Source organism: Macaca nemestrina, unplaced genomic scaffold (genome assembly GCF_043159975.1).
Source record: "Macaca nemestrina isolate mMacNem1 unplaced genomic scaffold, mMacNem.hap1 Scaffold_50, whole genome shotgun sequence".
In the NCBI taxonomy this organism is placed as follows: domain Eukaryota; kingdom Metazoa; phylum Chordata; class Mammalia; order Primates; family Cercopithecidae; genus Macaca; species Macaca nemestrina.
This window is the reverse complement of record NW_027257686.1, coordinates 275,499-289,557: the sequence shown is the minus strand read 5'-3', so window position 1 is coordinate 289,557 and position 14,059 is coordinate 275,499. Positions and strand designations below refer to the sequence as shown.

The window sequence follows — 14,059 nt, the reverse complement described above, 5'->3', positions numbered from 1 at the left end:
TTTCATACAAAAACATGCACACATGCACACGCAGCACACACACATACATCTTGGAATTTACCCTTTAAATTAAGCTGACTTTTACACAGTTGTTCTCCTTTAAATGAAACACTTCATCTTATTACCATATTTCAGCTAGGACAAAATTCTGCTAAACTAACAACGATCACACAAATTATATGATTTCTGAGGATTCTAAGTGTAAGCAGAAATTAACACCAGCTGGATGTTAAATGTTAACTTTATTCTTCAAACGCAATTTGCAAGACAGAATCCAAAACCAGTTTCTTACCTTGTCATGGGTCTCAGGCTGTAGACTGCTCTCTACTATCCCAGAAGCAGGGAAAAAACAAACAAAGAAACAAACAAAAACGAATTTGCCTGTTGGAAGAAGTGAGCTCAAACTCCGTAAAGGAGTCACCTGCCTTCCATCATCACGGAGGTACGAAAACTTGTCTTCTCATTGGACGCAAGTAAAACTCCAAAAACCGAGGAGTTGTACAGCAAAATAAACTTTAGATCTTGGCCAAATTTTTGGAGATCAGGGATTCTCTGGAGGGGGTGCTCTCAGACTTCAGCAAATTGTTCTATTGGTTTGAGCCATAAAGTTAGCTCACGCTGGTACCAAGCAATGATAGGAAATTTGTCAAAGCTCAGGGCATCTCCACTCAGAATCCCCCCGTGGTTACCAAAAGGAGAACTCAGAAAATATGAAACAGGTTTCAGTTAATTTAGACAGTTTATGGCCAAGGTTGAGGACACACTCATTACAAAGCCCCAGAAACTCCTGACATGTGTACACCAAGGTGGTCAGGGCACAGCCAGGTTTAAACATTTTAGGGAGACATGAGACTTCAATCAATATACATTAAGAAGTACACAGGTTCAGTCTGGAAAAGCTGAACAACTTTAAGCAAAGGCAGCAAGACCGGAAGCAGGGAAGGAGCTCCAAGGTCATGGAAAAGTGATACACAAATAATTACATTATTTTGAGTTTCTGGTTAGCTTCTCCAAAGGAGGCAATCAGATATGCAACTATCTCAGTGACCAGAGGGGTGACTTTGAATAGAATGGGAGGTGGGTTGGCCCTAAGCAATTTCCAGCCTGAGTTTTCCTTAGTGATTTTGGAGGACCAAGATATTTTCCTTTCACAACAAAGAGTAAGCACATGTTTGAAAAGAACCACAAAAGTCACCCTGGGAAGTGACAGTCTGTCCAATACAGCGTTTGGGGAACAGGATATCCCTAGGAAAATAACAACATACAGTCTTTATTGTGTGAAATTCACAATAATTCATTCAACATGAATGAAAGACCTATACCCAGAACTTGAAAAAGTCACTCTCTAAGAAGAAAACATACAGTGTGCAGATACCAGGGCCAACTTGGATCTATGCTCATGGTTTGCCAAGAGGAAAACAAAAAAATAAAGAGGACAGAAAAAAATACAACCAACCAACAACCCAAACTCACTGACAACAGATTGATATGCTAATGAATTTCTTTTACTTCATCTGTTACCAACGTTAACGGAAAACCAGAACACTACACACACCTGAAACTGCATCTGACTACACGGCTTATGGGCAAGAAAGAATGAAAACAATGAATGAAAAGAAACATACAAAGGATGATAAGAAGTGTCTGGAGAGAAACACAAGTGATGAGGCATTTTTTGGAAAAGGTATAAGTAACTAACGTTACTAACTAGCAAAAAACACCAGAAAAAAGAAATTAATTACCAAACCCAAACTTATAAACCAGAGGCTTTTCTGCAAAGAACACATAAAACTGAAAACAAGTATGCTTGTTAACACCTGGTTAACATCACTAATCACGGCAAAAATGAAAATCAGAACAAGACTCAGATACCGCGTCCCTCTTGGTGAAATGAGTATTACAAAGACCTTCACATATCTTAAAAGAAGGGAAACCACAAATGCTGCTGTAAATTTCCAGAGAGGAGAGCTATCTTATCCACAACTGTTGACAAGGTAAATTAGTATGTATGCTACAGAGGCCACTTGGATGTTCCTCTGAAAACTAAAAACACACCTACCATTTCATTGAGCTGTGCTACTATTGGAAACATATGAAATCAGTACAGGAAAGACATATCTGCCTTCCCATGCTGACTATGGCACCAGTCACAATAGCCAAGATAAGGAATCAACCTACTTGTCCACCCGCAGAGGATGAGATCCAGAAACTGCAGTATCCAGTCACAACCAGATACTCTTCAGCCAGACATGGGTACTGATATCAGGTCATCTGTGGCAACATGATGTAACCTGGAGGACATTATGGTAAATAAAACACACTAGGCAGAGAAAGACAAACCTCGCATCACCTCAATCATGAGGAATCTAGGAAACTATCTCACACAAACCTACGAAGCACCATAGTGCTTGCCAGGGTTAGAACTGAAGGCTGGGCATGGGTGGGCATAGGAAACAGGTACAAAGACACATTGCATAAGAGGAATGAAACTTGCCGTTCTATTCCTCAGCAGGATAACTAGGGAAAACTTTACCAAAGGGTAGTTTTCAAGACAACCAGAAAGGAAGGTTCTCACTCTCCTCAAAGATATGAAAACTCTACAAGGCAAAAAACAATGCTAAATATCCTGATTTCATCACTATGTGATGTATACAAGGACCCAAATGTCCCACTCTACCATCTAGTTGTACATCTTAAGGACAGGGCTAATTTTGATTTTTGAAAGCAATGTAGAGAAACAATGCTAAAATTACCATGGGACCACAAGAGGCCCTTAAACTCCAAAGCCAGGCTGGGAGATCCAAACTACATTGGATGGAACGCACTCTCCAATTTCAAATTTCATGGAAGAGCTACAGACCCACTTCCGCCTACACAGAATAGGGAACCCTGAAGTAACCTGACATACCTACAACCATTTGACCTTTGAAACACCAAAGGTCAGATGGACAAAAGGCTCACTATGCAATGAAGGGCACTGGGGTAGGTGGCTAGCCACATGCAGATGAACAACACTGGAGACTTAACTCTCATCAGATGCAAAAAGTAATCCAAAGTGAATGAAAGATTTCAGTAGAAGACCTCCAACTATAAAAGTCCTACAAGAAACCCTAAGACATACCTTTCTTAATACGGGCTTTGAAAAGCATTTAGATAAGAAGTAACAGCAAGAAAAGCCACAATGGACAGTTGGGCATGAGAAACTGAAACACTGCCAGATAGCAAAATAAATCACAAGCATGGTAAATACACAGTCTACAGGATGGGAGAAAATATTCCCAAATATTTCTCCCAAATAATGCTTCTGACCAAGATCTAATAAGCCAAACTTTAACATGACCTTAAAAAAAACAAGAGATAGAAAAACAAACCATTCAAACAATGAGTAGAGAACATGAACACACAGTTGTCAAAAGAAGATGTACAAGCGACTAACAAGAAAAAAACCTCAACATCACTCATCATGAGAGAAATGCAACTCACACACACACTGAGATACCATCTCATGTCGATCAGGATGACCATTTGTCCTAAGTCCAAGCATTAACATGCTGGCAAGGCAGAGGAGGAAAGCAAACACTGCTACACTCCTGGTAGGAATAAAAACTAGTTCTCACACTATGAGAAGTTGTTTGGCAACTCCTCAAAGAACTCAGAACCGCCATCCAAATGAGCAATTGCATAACTGGGTATCTACACACAGAAAAATAAATCATAAATCCTTCTTTCAAAATGACACAGGCATGGGTATGTTCCTGGAAGTGCTATTCACATGGAAATATAAAATAAAATCGACCTATGTTCCCCTTAAGTTGATTCAATGTTTTAAAAGTGTTGTACAGGCCGGGCGCGGTGGCTCAAGCCTGTAATCCCAGCACTTTGGGAGGCCGAGATGGGCGGATCACGAGGTCAGGAGATCGAGACCATCCTGGCTAACACGGTGAAACCCCGTCTCTACTAAAAAATACAAAAAAGTAGCCGGGTGAGGTGGCGGGCGCCTGTAGTCCCAGCTACTCGGGAGGCTGAGGCAGGAGAATGGCGTAAACCTGGGAGGCGGAGCTTGCAGTGAGCTGAGATCCGGCCACTGCACCCCAGCCTGGGCGGCAGAGCAAGACTCCGTCTCAAAAAAAAAAAAAAAAAAGTGTTGTACATAAATGCCACAACATCTTACGCAGTCAAAAAAAAAAAAAAAAATTCATGCCCTTGGCAGCAACAAGGATGGAGCTGCAGGCAACTATGCTAAGCAAACTAAGGCAAGAACAGAAAATCAGATTCCACATGGTCTCATGGGGAAAGTATGTATGGACAACACAATGACTTTGTGATCCCTTTTTTTTTCTCTCTGATGGGACACAGAAATTCCTGCTGACAAAAGCAAATACAAACCTGTGAGACAAACACTTTAGAGCTTCTGCATGGGGGAGAAAACAACGAACCCAAAGAGAAAGCATCTTACCTTGGCGGAAAGGATGATTGGGGTGAAATTAAGGAAAATCATAATTTTGGAAGGGGTTGTTATTGAACATATTCAAGCACTATAGCTACTAAGTGGGGAAAAGTTTAAAAAAATACACAAGCTAAAAATATGCAAAGGACCTGCACAACCTCTTCTGCACAGGACATGAAACTGATTCACAGGTGAAACTAAAGATTCTCCACATAACTAGTCACTCCAAACATGTAAGTCAGAATCACACTGATATCAGATACCATTAAACTCCACTGAGAATGAACATTACCAGAAAAAAGCAATAAAAACTTTGGAAGGTAAAAGCAAGTGTAGGCTTACAGAAAGGGAAACTCTTATACACTATTCATGCCAATGTAAATTAGTGTATATACTGTGAAAAAATGTTGGGATGTTCCTTACACTGTGTATATGCATTTAAAGCAAAGGAAACCAGTACCTTAAGGAGTTATCTGACTTCCCATGTTTCATGGAGCACTATTCACAATACAGAAGATATGGAATCAACCTACCTGTCCACCCACAGATGAAGGGATGAAGAAACTGCAGTATATCTGCACAACGCAATACTCTTCATCCGTAACAAAGTAACGTAATTTTCATTTGGAGTGAATGAACCTGGAAAATATGTTACATAAAATAAGCTAGGCATAGAAAGATAAAGACAGATTCATCTCACTTATATCAAATCCAAAAAACTTTGCCTTCACTAAGTAGAAAGTACAGTAGTGGTTTTCCAAGCAGAGGGGAAGGAGAGGATGGAAGGATTGGTTATGGAAACAAAGTTGCCGTTAGTTGGGATAAATACATTCTTGTTTGTGCTCTATACCACAGCGTGGTGTTTCTGGTTAACAAAATACTGTATTTTTCAAAAAACCTGGAAGGGAGCAATTTCAATGTTCTCACAAAAGAACAATAATACCTGTATGAGGTAACAGATATGCCAAGTACCCCGATTTGATCATTACTAAAACTATACATGCATCAAAATGTCCCAGAGGAAAAACAGCCCCAGCATACTCTCTTAATTATATACTTTACTATGCACAGAAATGTAACGTGAATACACAATGCTAATGTTCACATGGAAACACAAACGGCCCTGAATGTCTAAGGAATCCTGACAAATAGAAACTAAGTTGGATGACTCACAATCCCTGATATGCCACTGTGCTCCAGCCTGGGTAAGAGAATGAGACTCTGTCTCAAAAAGATTGTTAAAAATTTTGAGGGAATCATAGAAGTGATAACTACAGGGACTCTGTCATTCAGGCTGGAGTGCAGTGGCATGATCATGACTCACTGCAGTCTTGACCTCCCCAGCACAAGTGATCCTCCCACCTCTTCCTCCTGAATAGCTGGAACTACAGGGCACACACCACTACGCCTGACTAATTTTTTGAATTTTTTTAATAGAGATAAAGTTTTGCCATGTTGCCTAGGCTGGTCTCAAATTCTTTGGCTCAAACGAGCTGTCCATCTCGGCCTCCCAAACTGCTTGGATTATAGGCATGAGTCAATCATGCGTGGCGATAAAAAAAATGCATGGCTAAATCAAAGTGAAAAATTTTTGCAAAAGAAAAGAAACAATGAACCCAAAGAGAAAGGCTGGGACAAGGTTTTGATGAATCAAAACCTTGGTTAAGGGATTGTTATGGAGAATATGACATATATTAACAGTACTAGGTAGCAAGAAAAAACAAATGATCCACCCAAAACTGAGCAGAGGCCCTGAACAGACATTTCTGCAAAGAGAACATTAAACCACACACGCAAGCTCTCTTCCCCAGGTCAGGTGGCCATGAGTAGAGGGAGAGAATTAGGCAGGCGCTTGCATGGAGTGGAGAAAAGTGACCCCTATGTCCTGACAGCAGGGACAGAGATTTAAACATTCAGCAGACCAAGCACACTGGTTCACACCTATAATCCCAGCACTTTGGGAAGCTGAGGCAGGAAGATTGCTTTGAGCTCAGGAGTTCGAGATGAGCCTGGGCAACATGGCAAAACTCCGTCTCTACCAAAAATATTTTTTTAAAAATAGCTGGACATGGTGGCACAGGCTCAGCTACTGTGGAGGCTGTAGCTGGAGAATCCCTTGAGCCCAGAAAATGGGGTTTGCAGTGAGCTGAGATCTGCACTGCACTGTAGCCTGCGCAACAGGGCCAGACCCCATCTCCAAAACAAAACAAAACAAAAAAACAATTAAAAAATCACCAAACTCTGCAGGTTAAGTTGGATCCTTTCCTTCCATCTAAGGCTTGGATGCAAGACAGCCAAACTGGAGCCTGACCCAGGCCGGGCTTCCCCTTCCTCCCACAGCCAGAGCCTTCCTCTCTCTCCAACTACATGGGGAGTTTCTCTCAGAAACAGCCCTAAAGTCTCCTACACTTTCCAACCTCAAAAGCCCTTAAGGAATGAGTACTACTGTAAAATCAATACTAAGATGGCAAGAGAGAAAAAAGAAAAAGAGTGGGAACCTAGCAGGAATACACAGAACATTCCAGAAAATGAAATCTTCTGTACTCACCATGAAGGAAAAATGCCCCAAAGAAGCTGGGCTGTGGAGAAATCACATCGAAGTTGTCCTCAGCAGTCAGCACCAGGGATAGGAGGCCTTCTTCTTCCCCAGGATGCAGCCTCGAAGTTGTCCCAAAGGGGCCATGGCACGTGGTAGCTCCTGAGAACACACGAGCTCTTCTGGTTTAACATAGACAAGTCAATAAATGTAATACACCACATAAACAGAATTAAAAGCAAAATCACATGGTCATCTTGGTAGACACACAAAAGGCATCTGACAAAATCCAGCCTCCCTTTATGATAAAAGCCCTCAGCAAAATATGCATAGAAGGGGCATGCCTTATGGTAATAAAAGCCATCTATGGCAAACCCACAGCCAACATTAATACTAAACGGAAAAATTGAAAGCATTTCCTCTGAGAACTGGAACAAGACAAGGATGCCCACTCTCACCATTTCTATTCAACACAGCACTGACAGTCTTAACCAGAGCAATCAAACAAGTAAAAGAAATAAAGGGAAATAAAGGGCATCCAGATTGGTAAAGAGGAAGTCAAACTGTTGCTGTTTGCTGATGATATGATCGTATACCTGGAAAACCCTAAACACTCCTCCAAAAAGCTCCTAAAATGATAATTTCAGCAAATTTTCAGGATACAAAATTAATGTACCCCAATAAGTGGCTCTGCTATACACCAACAACACGTACACCAACAACATGCAAACTGAGAATCAGATCAAGAATTCAACCCTTTTTACAATAGCTGCAAATAAAGAAATATAATACTCAGGAATATAACTAACCAGAAGGTAAAAAAGCTGTACAAGGAAAACTAAAAAACACTGCTGAAAGAAATCACAGATGACACAAACAAATGGAAACACACCTCATGCTCATGCTCATGCTCATGGATGGGTAAAATCAATATTGTAAAAATGACCATAATGCCAAAAGCAATTTACAAATTCAAAGCAATTCCCGTCAAAATATCACCATCATTCTTCACAGAACTAGAAAGGATAATTCAAAAATTCATATGGACCCAATAAAGAGCCCGCATAGCCAAAGCAAGACTAAACAGAAAGAACCAATCTGGAGGCATTACATTACCTAACTTCAAAATCTATACTACAAGGCCATAGTCAGCGGAACAGCATGGTACTGGTATAAAAATAGGCATGTAAACCAATGGAACAGAATAGAGAACCCAGAAATAAATTCAAATACTTACAGCCAACTGGTCTTTGACAAAGTACACAAAAACAAAGTGGGGAAAGGACACCCTATTCAACATATGCTGGGAGAATAGGCAAGCCACTGCCAAAAAATGAAACTGGATCCTTATCTCTTACCTTATACAAAAATCAACTTAAACCTGAGACCTGAAACCATAAAAATTCCAGAAGATAACACTGGAAAAACCCTTCTAGGCATTGGCTTAGGCAAAGACTTCATGACCAAGAACCCAAAAGCAAGTGCGACAACAACAAAATGAAGATAAACAGGTGAGAATTAAACCAAAAAGTTTCTGCACAGCAGAAGAAACAATTAGCAGAGTAAACAGACAACCCACGGAATGGAGAAAATCTTCACAATCTATACATCTGACAACGGACTAATATCCAGAATGCACAACTCAGACAAATTATCAGGCGGGGGAAAAAAAAAGAAAAAAACAAAGCATTCAAATAATGGTCTAAGGACAATTCTCAAAGAAGATATAAAAAATGGCCAACAAATATATGAAAAAATGCTTCTAAAAGAATCAGTAAAAAAATAAATAAATATATAAAGTTCACACCAAAAGTAGTAATACTAGGAATAAAAGAGGGCTCAACACTGCAACTACTTAGAGGCAAAAGTTAATAAAGTCTTGTTTTGGGTTGTGAATCTTTGCCTTAAAACATTATACATGGCCGGGCATGGTGGCTCACAGCTGTAATCTCAGCACTTTGGAAGGCCGAGGTGGGTGGATCACCTGAGGTCAGGTGTTCTAGACCAGCCTGGCCAACATAGTGAAACCCTGTCTCTACTGAAAATACAAAAATTAACCAGGCATGATGGCAGGTTCCTGTAATCCCAGCTACTCGGGGGACCAAGGCAGGATACTGCTTGAACCCAGGAGACAGGGGTTGCAGTGAGCCGAGATTGCGCCATCATACTCCAGCCTGGGGGACAAGAGTGAGACTTTGTCTCAAAAACAACAACAACAACAAATACTACACGATTCCCCCACATTCCTTTTTCTCTTGCAAAGAGGTGGGGATGAATCAGGTTTGCCCATGCGGCTGACAATACTCTTGAAAATGGTGGCAGAGAGCTGGGCGTGGTGCCTCACACCTGTAATCCCAGCACTTTGGGAGACTAAGGCAGGTGGATCACCTGAGGTCGGGAGTTCAAGACCCACCTGGCCAACATGGAGAAACCTGTTCTCTACTAAAAATACAAAATTAGCCAGGCACGGTAGCGCATGCCTATAATCCCAGCTACTCGGTAGGCTGAGGCAGGAGAATCTCTTCAACTCAGGAGGCGGAGATTGCAGTGAGCCAAGATCACCCCATTGCACTCCAGCCTGGGCGACAAGAGTGAAACTCCATCAAAAAAAAAAAGAAGAAAAGGAAAGAAAAGAAAGGAAAGGAAATGAAAGGAAAGGAAAAAGGAAAAGGAAAGAAAAGAAAGGAAAAGAAAAGGAAAAAAAAAGAAAAGAAAATGGTGGCAGAGAAATAAAATAAAGTGAATACAGTTCACGTAATAATCTCATAAATTAGCACTTACTAGTCCTGTGACTCTTGCAAAGCTCCAGACAACTATGTGAGAGAGATGAAATGGCTCTTTGCTACCAATATTTTATGTGATGCTTCGTTTTTTGATACCTTGAATACCTACTTACAACACATTAGCCCATTTATGCCAGAGGTTGCAATTTTTTGAATTTTTGCATGAGTGAAAAATCAGACTTTGTCGATGACCTTGAGCAGTAGGATATAAGTAACTCCCTCATGCTTACCATTCCAATGATGGAACACTAGACATAAGTAGGTTAACACAATCATGAAAGCATAGATATTCAAGTAACTAATTATACAACACAGTTTTTTTTCCTAATCTCTAGAACACAGTAAGGGACCATTTATTTCAAAAATACAACACAGTGACAACTAGTTTCTTTTTAACTCAGTTTTGGTTTGTCGTTTGTTATGGCCATTGCTGGGCATAAAGAAAACAGATAAGAAGAAACAAGAATAGAAACATGAAATAGAAGCAGCAGCAAAAGAAAATGAAGAGGAACAAGATGAAAAGAAGAAAACACAGGCTAGAAGAAAAAAGAACAGGTGTGGGAATCAGAAGGCCTATTATAAAACCTTTTATCCCCTCTGCAATTCAGGAAAATGTCCAAGACTATCACAACAAAAAAGAAGCAAAAAAGATACACAAATAGTCACCCCCTAAATTTTGTTAAGAATGAGATAATGCTGCCACTTGCCTAGCTCAGTCACCAGCAGGAGGAGGGCACTCTCCAGAGATTGCAGGAGAAGGGGGAGGACTCCTCCTTTCCCTAGGTGCACCTCCACCACTGCCACCAAGGCCACCGGTACATCACCCGCAGGTTCCTCCTCACCCCAGGTCGGGCTGGGCCCTGCAGCACTCCTACTCCCCCTTCCCGGCTCCCAGACTTGCTGCTGCTACCACCACTAGCACCGATGCCAATACAACCACTGTCACCCTCAATGCAGCAGCCCACCCTACAAGGTTCCTAACACTTTGCCCCCGCGGGCATCCTCCTACCACTCCAGTCGAGTTGCAGTCTGTCGCTGCCACCAACCGCGCATGAGGTGATCTGCAGAGCCACGCTATAGGAAAGGCTCCAGCGTAACACAGGTGACTTCTCCTCCTCCTCCCGCCTGGCTTGCAGCAGCTGGGCAGGCAAAGCCAGAAAAGCCTAGAATGGGACACAGGGAATGGTAGTGTTAGAGCCTCACCTTGTCATGCTGGCAACTGGGTGGCAGGGACCAGTTTCAGTGAAGGCACTCACACCCATCCTCCAAAGTCCAGCCTATCCTTCTGGCAAAAGCTGGCCAGGAACTGGGGCCTGGGGTGGGTGTGAGTGCCTTTGCTGAAACCGGCCCCTGGCCAAGTGCAGCTGGACAGAAATTGCTGGACCCACCAGCCTGCGCTCCTTGCGAAGCAGGAGTGGGAGAAACTCAGACCCAACGAGCCCTCCCCACCCAAGTGCTGGTTCCCGTTCCTGACACCTCCACATACAGTGCCCCGCCCCCACAGTTCCCCATGATACCTACTAATCCCTACCCGGTGGTCTCTGCAACACAGAGCCTGGGGGCATGGCCTAGGGAACCATGACAGGTGTGGAAGCCCTACCCTGCTCAAGACTGCAGGAACAGGAGGAGATCACCTTCTAGAGTTCAGAGTCCAGCAAGAGGAGAATGGTCACCGCAAAGAAAAATGAGGCCACTGCTGACACTGTCACTGCCACCTCCACAGCCCACGAACACCGCTGGCAGTGTAACTTCTGATAGCATCCCTAATCTGCCCCCTGCTGCTGGCAGTGAAGCCCCCAGATAAAACACACCCAACACATCCCGTGCCAACTGCAGGCAATGTAACCCCGATATACCCCCAAAACACCCGATAGTGCCCACAATCTGACCCAGCCATGGGTGTTGCTGCATAGATAGTGCCCCAATACCACCCCACTCCGCCATGGGCAGTGCAGCTCCTGATAGCTCACCGCAAGTAAGGACAGAGCAGCACCTGACAATGCCCCTAAACCACCCCCCACTGCCAACATTGCACCTCCAGATAACCACCCAACCCGCCCCCTGTCGCGGGCGGTACAGCAAAAAATAGCGCCCCAACCTGTCCCCAGCCACTGGCAGTACACGTTAGTGTACACAACTCACCTCCCCCGAGCACCTCCGCCACACCGTGGGCAATGTGGCCCCTGACAGCCAGCCAACCCACCCCACCACCAGCAATGCAACCCCAGAGAGTGCCCCCAACCAGTCCCCTGCCACAGGCAATGCAGCCTCCGGCAATGAGCCCCAATAGGGCATCCAACCCCTGCCCCCAGAGGTGGACAGTGCGGCACCGGATAACTCACCTACCCCATGACATTTCTACCACTCTGGCCGAGCTGCAAGGTCCGAAGTCACCACCAACCGCAGCGAGGCGAGCCGCGGTGGCAGCGCAGCCTCCAGCATGTCAGTGCCTCTCCTTTCTACTCGTCTTCCCGCCCGGCAGGAAAAGCTCCTGCCGCTGGCTGCCCTCCAACCGCTCTGTCGCCGCCACCAACCACAGCCCCAGCTCCAGTTGGCAGAAGCGTTGGCCCCTCCTCCTAGTTCCCTAAGCCAGGGACTCGCCGCCAACACCGAACAACCTGAAATGGCCTAACGCTGCCTCAGCATGCTTTATATACTGATGTTACACCACACGCAGTTCCTGGACTACATGGTCTGATTGGATGGGAGAAAAGCCTCCAGGCCTACTCTGATTGGACTTTATTTACATGCTGTGACTGGTTGTCTTAAGACTTGCTCTCACCCAATAAGAACATGATAATAAAGTCCAATCCGAGTAACCCTGGAGGTTTTTTCATGTCCAATCAGAACACGCCATCCAGGAATCCTCATGTATATAAGCTCAGTATATGCACGATGCTGAAGGGAAGTGAGGGCCTTCCAGGTTCCCATACTTTCCCGTAGAGCTGCTTAGTGCCTGGCTTAGAGTATCGGGAGTGGGTAATTACCGGTCGTTTGCTGGAGGCTGGAGCATAGCAGCTCGACTCGCTGCTGTTGGTGGTGGTGGCAACTGAGACAGCAGCGCATCTGGAGCAATAGGAGGAGGAAAATAGCTTTGGGATAGATGGAGGGGGGTCAAGAGGGTGGTTAGTGCGAAAGGGAAAAGAGGATAGCGAGCAGGAGAAAGTGTTGCAAAAAGACCGTGGGGAAAAAGATGGTGGGAAAAAAAGTTTTTGGGTAGATGGAGGGGAAAAACAGGGTGGGCAAGCGGGAGGGAGGGAAGGTTTTGCAGAAAGGCGGTGGGTAAAAGTTTATGGGTAGATGGAGAGGGAAAAAAGGATGGCAAGAGGGAGGAGGAAAGAGAGTGGGGGGGGAAACGGGGGCGAGCAGTAGGGAGAGAAGGTTTCGTGAAAAGACAGTGGGGAGAAAAGTTTTCGGGTAGATAGAGGGGGAAAAGAGAGTAACAAGTGGGGGAAGGAAAAAGAGGGTAGCCAGCGGGAGGAAAACAAGATTTTGCGAAAAGACAGTGGGCAGAAAAGACAGACGGTGAAGAAAGAAAAGATGGTGGGTAAAAAGAGTTTGCGTAGATGGAGGGGGGAAAGAGGGTGACGAGGAGCAGAAAAGAGGGTGGCTAGAGGGAGCGGGGAAAGAGGATTGGGGAAAATAGTTTGGGGTAGATAGAGGGCAAAAAAGAGAGTGGCAAGCCGGATAGGGCAAAGAAGAGTATGAGTGGGAAGGGGGAAGACTTTGTGAAAAGACAGTGGGGAAAATTTGGGGGGATAGATGGAGGGGAAAAAGAAGGAGGTGAACAGGAGTGAGGAGTAGGCTTTGCGAAAAGACGGTGGGGAAATGTTTTTAGGTAGTTGGAGAAGGGAAAGAGGGTGGCAAGGAGGAACGGGGGGAAATACGATGAGGAAAACAGTTTTTGGGTAGATGAAAGGGGAAAAGAGGGTGGTAAGCAGCAGGAGTGGGGAGAAGGCTTTGGGAAAAGATAGGGGAAATGTTTTTGCTTAGATGAAGGAGCAAAAGAGGGTGAAGAGAGTGGGACGGGGAAAAAGAAGGTGGCCAGGGAGAAGGGGAAAAGACGGTGGGAAAAAACAGTCAAGAAAGAGTTTGGGTAGATGGATGGGGAAAAGGGTGGTGAACGGGAGAGTAGAGAAGGGTGTGCGAAATGACGGTGGGGAAAAAATGGTAGGGAAAAAGTTTTGGGGTAGATGGAGGAAGAAAAAGGGTGGCATGGGGGAGGAGGCCAAAGGCAGTCGGGAAAAGAAGGTGGGGAAATAATGGTGGGAGACAAAGTTTGGGGTAGAATTT

General features: G+C 44.2%; 2 long non-coding RNA genes across 2 annotated transcripts in view; one reads left to right on the top strand and one right to left on the bottom strand.

The window, feature by feature from the left end:
• LOC139361443 (uncharacterized) overlaps positions 1-14,059 on the top strand; it is a 286,740-nt gene that overhangs the window by 214,067 nt on the left and 58,614 nt on the right. The window lies entirely within an intron of this gene.
• Positions 6,944-12,171, bottom strand: LOC139361446 (uncharacterized). The gene is made up of 3 exons (XR_011619006.1): positions 12,109-12,171; positions 10,776-10,929; positions 6,944-7,145 (listed from the first exon to the last, which is right to left on the bottom strand). It is a non-coding gene; the product is annotated as an uncharacterized lncRNA (long non-coding RNA).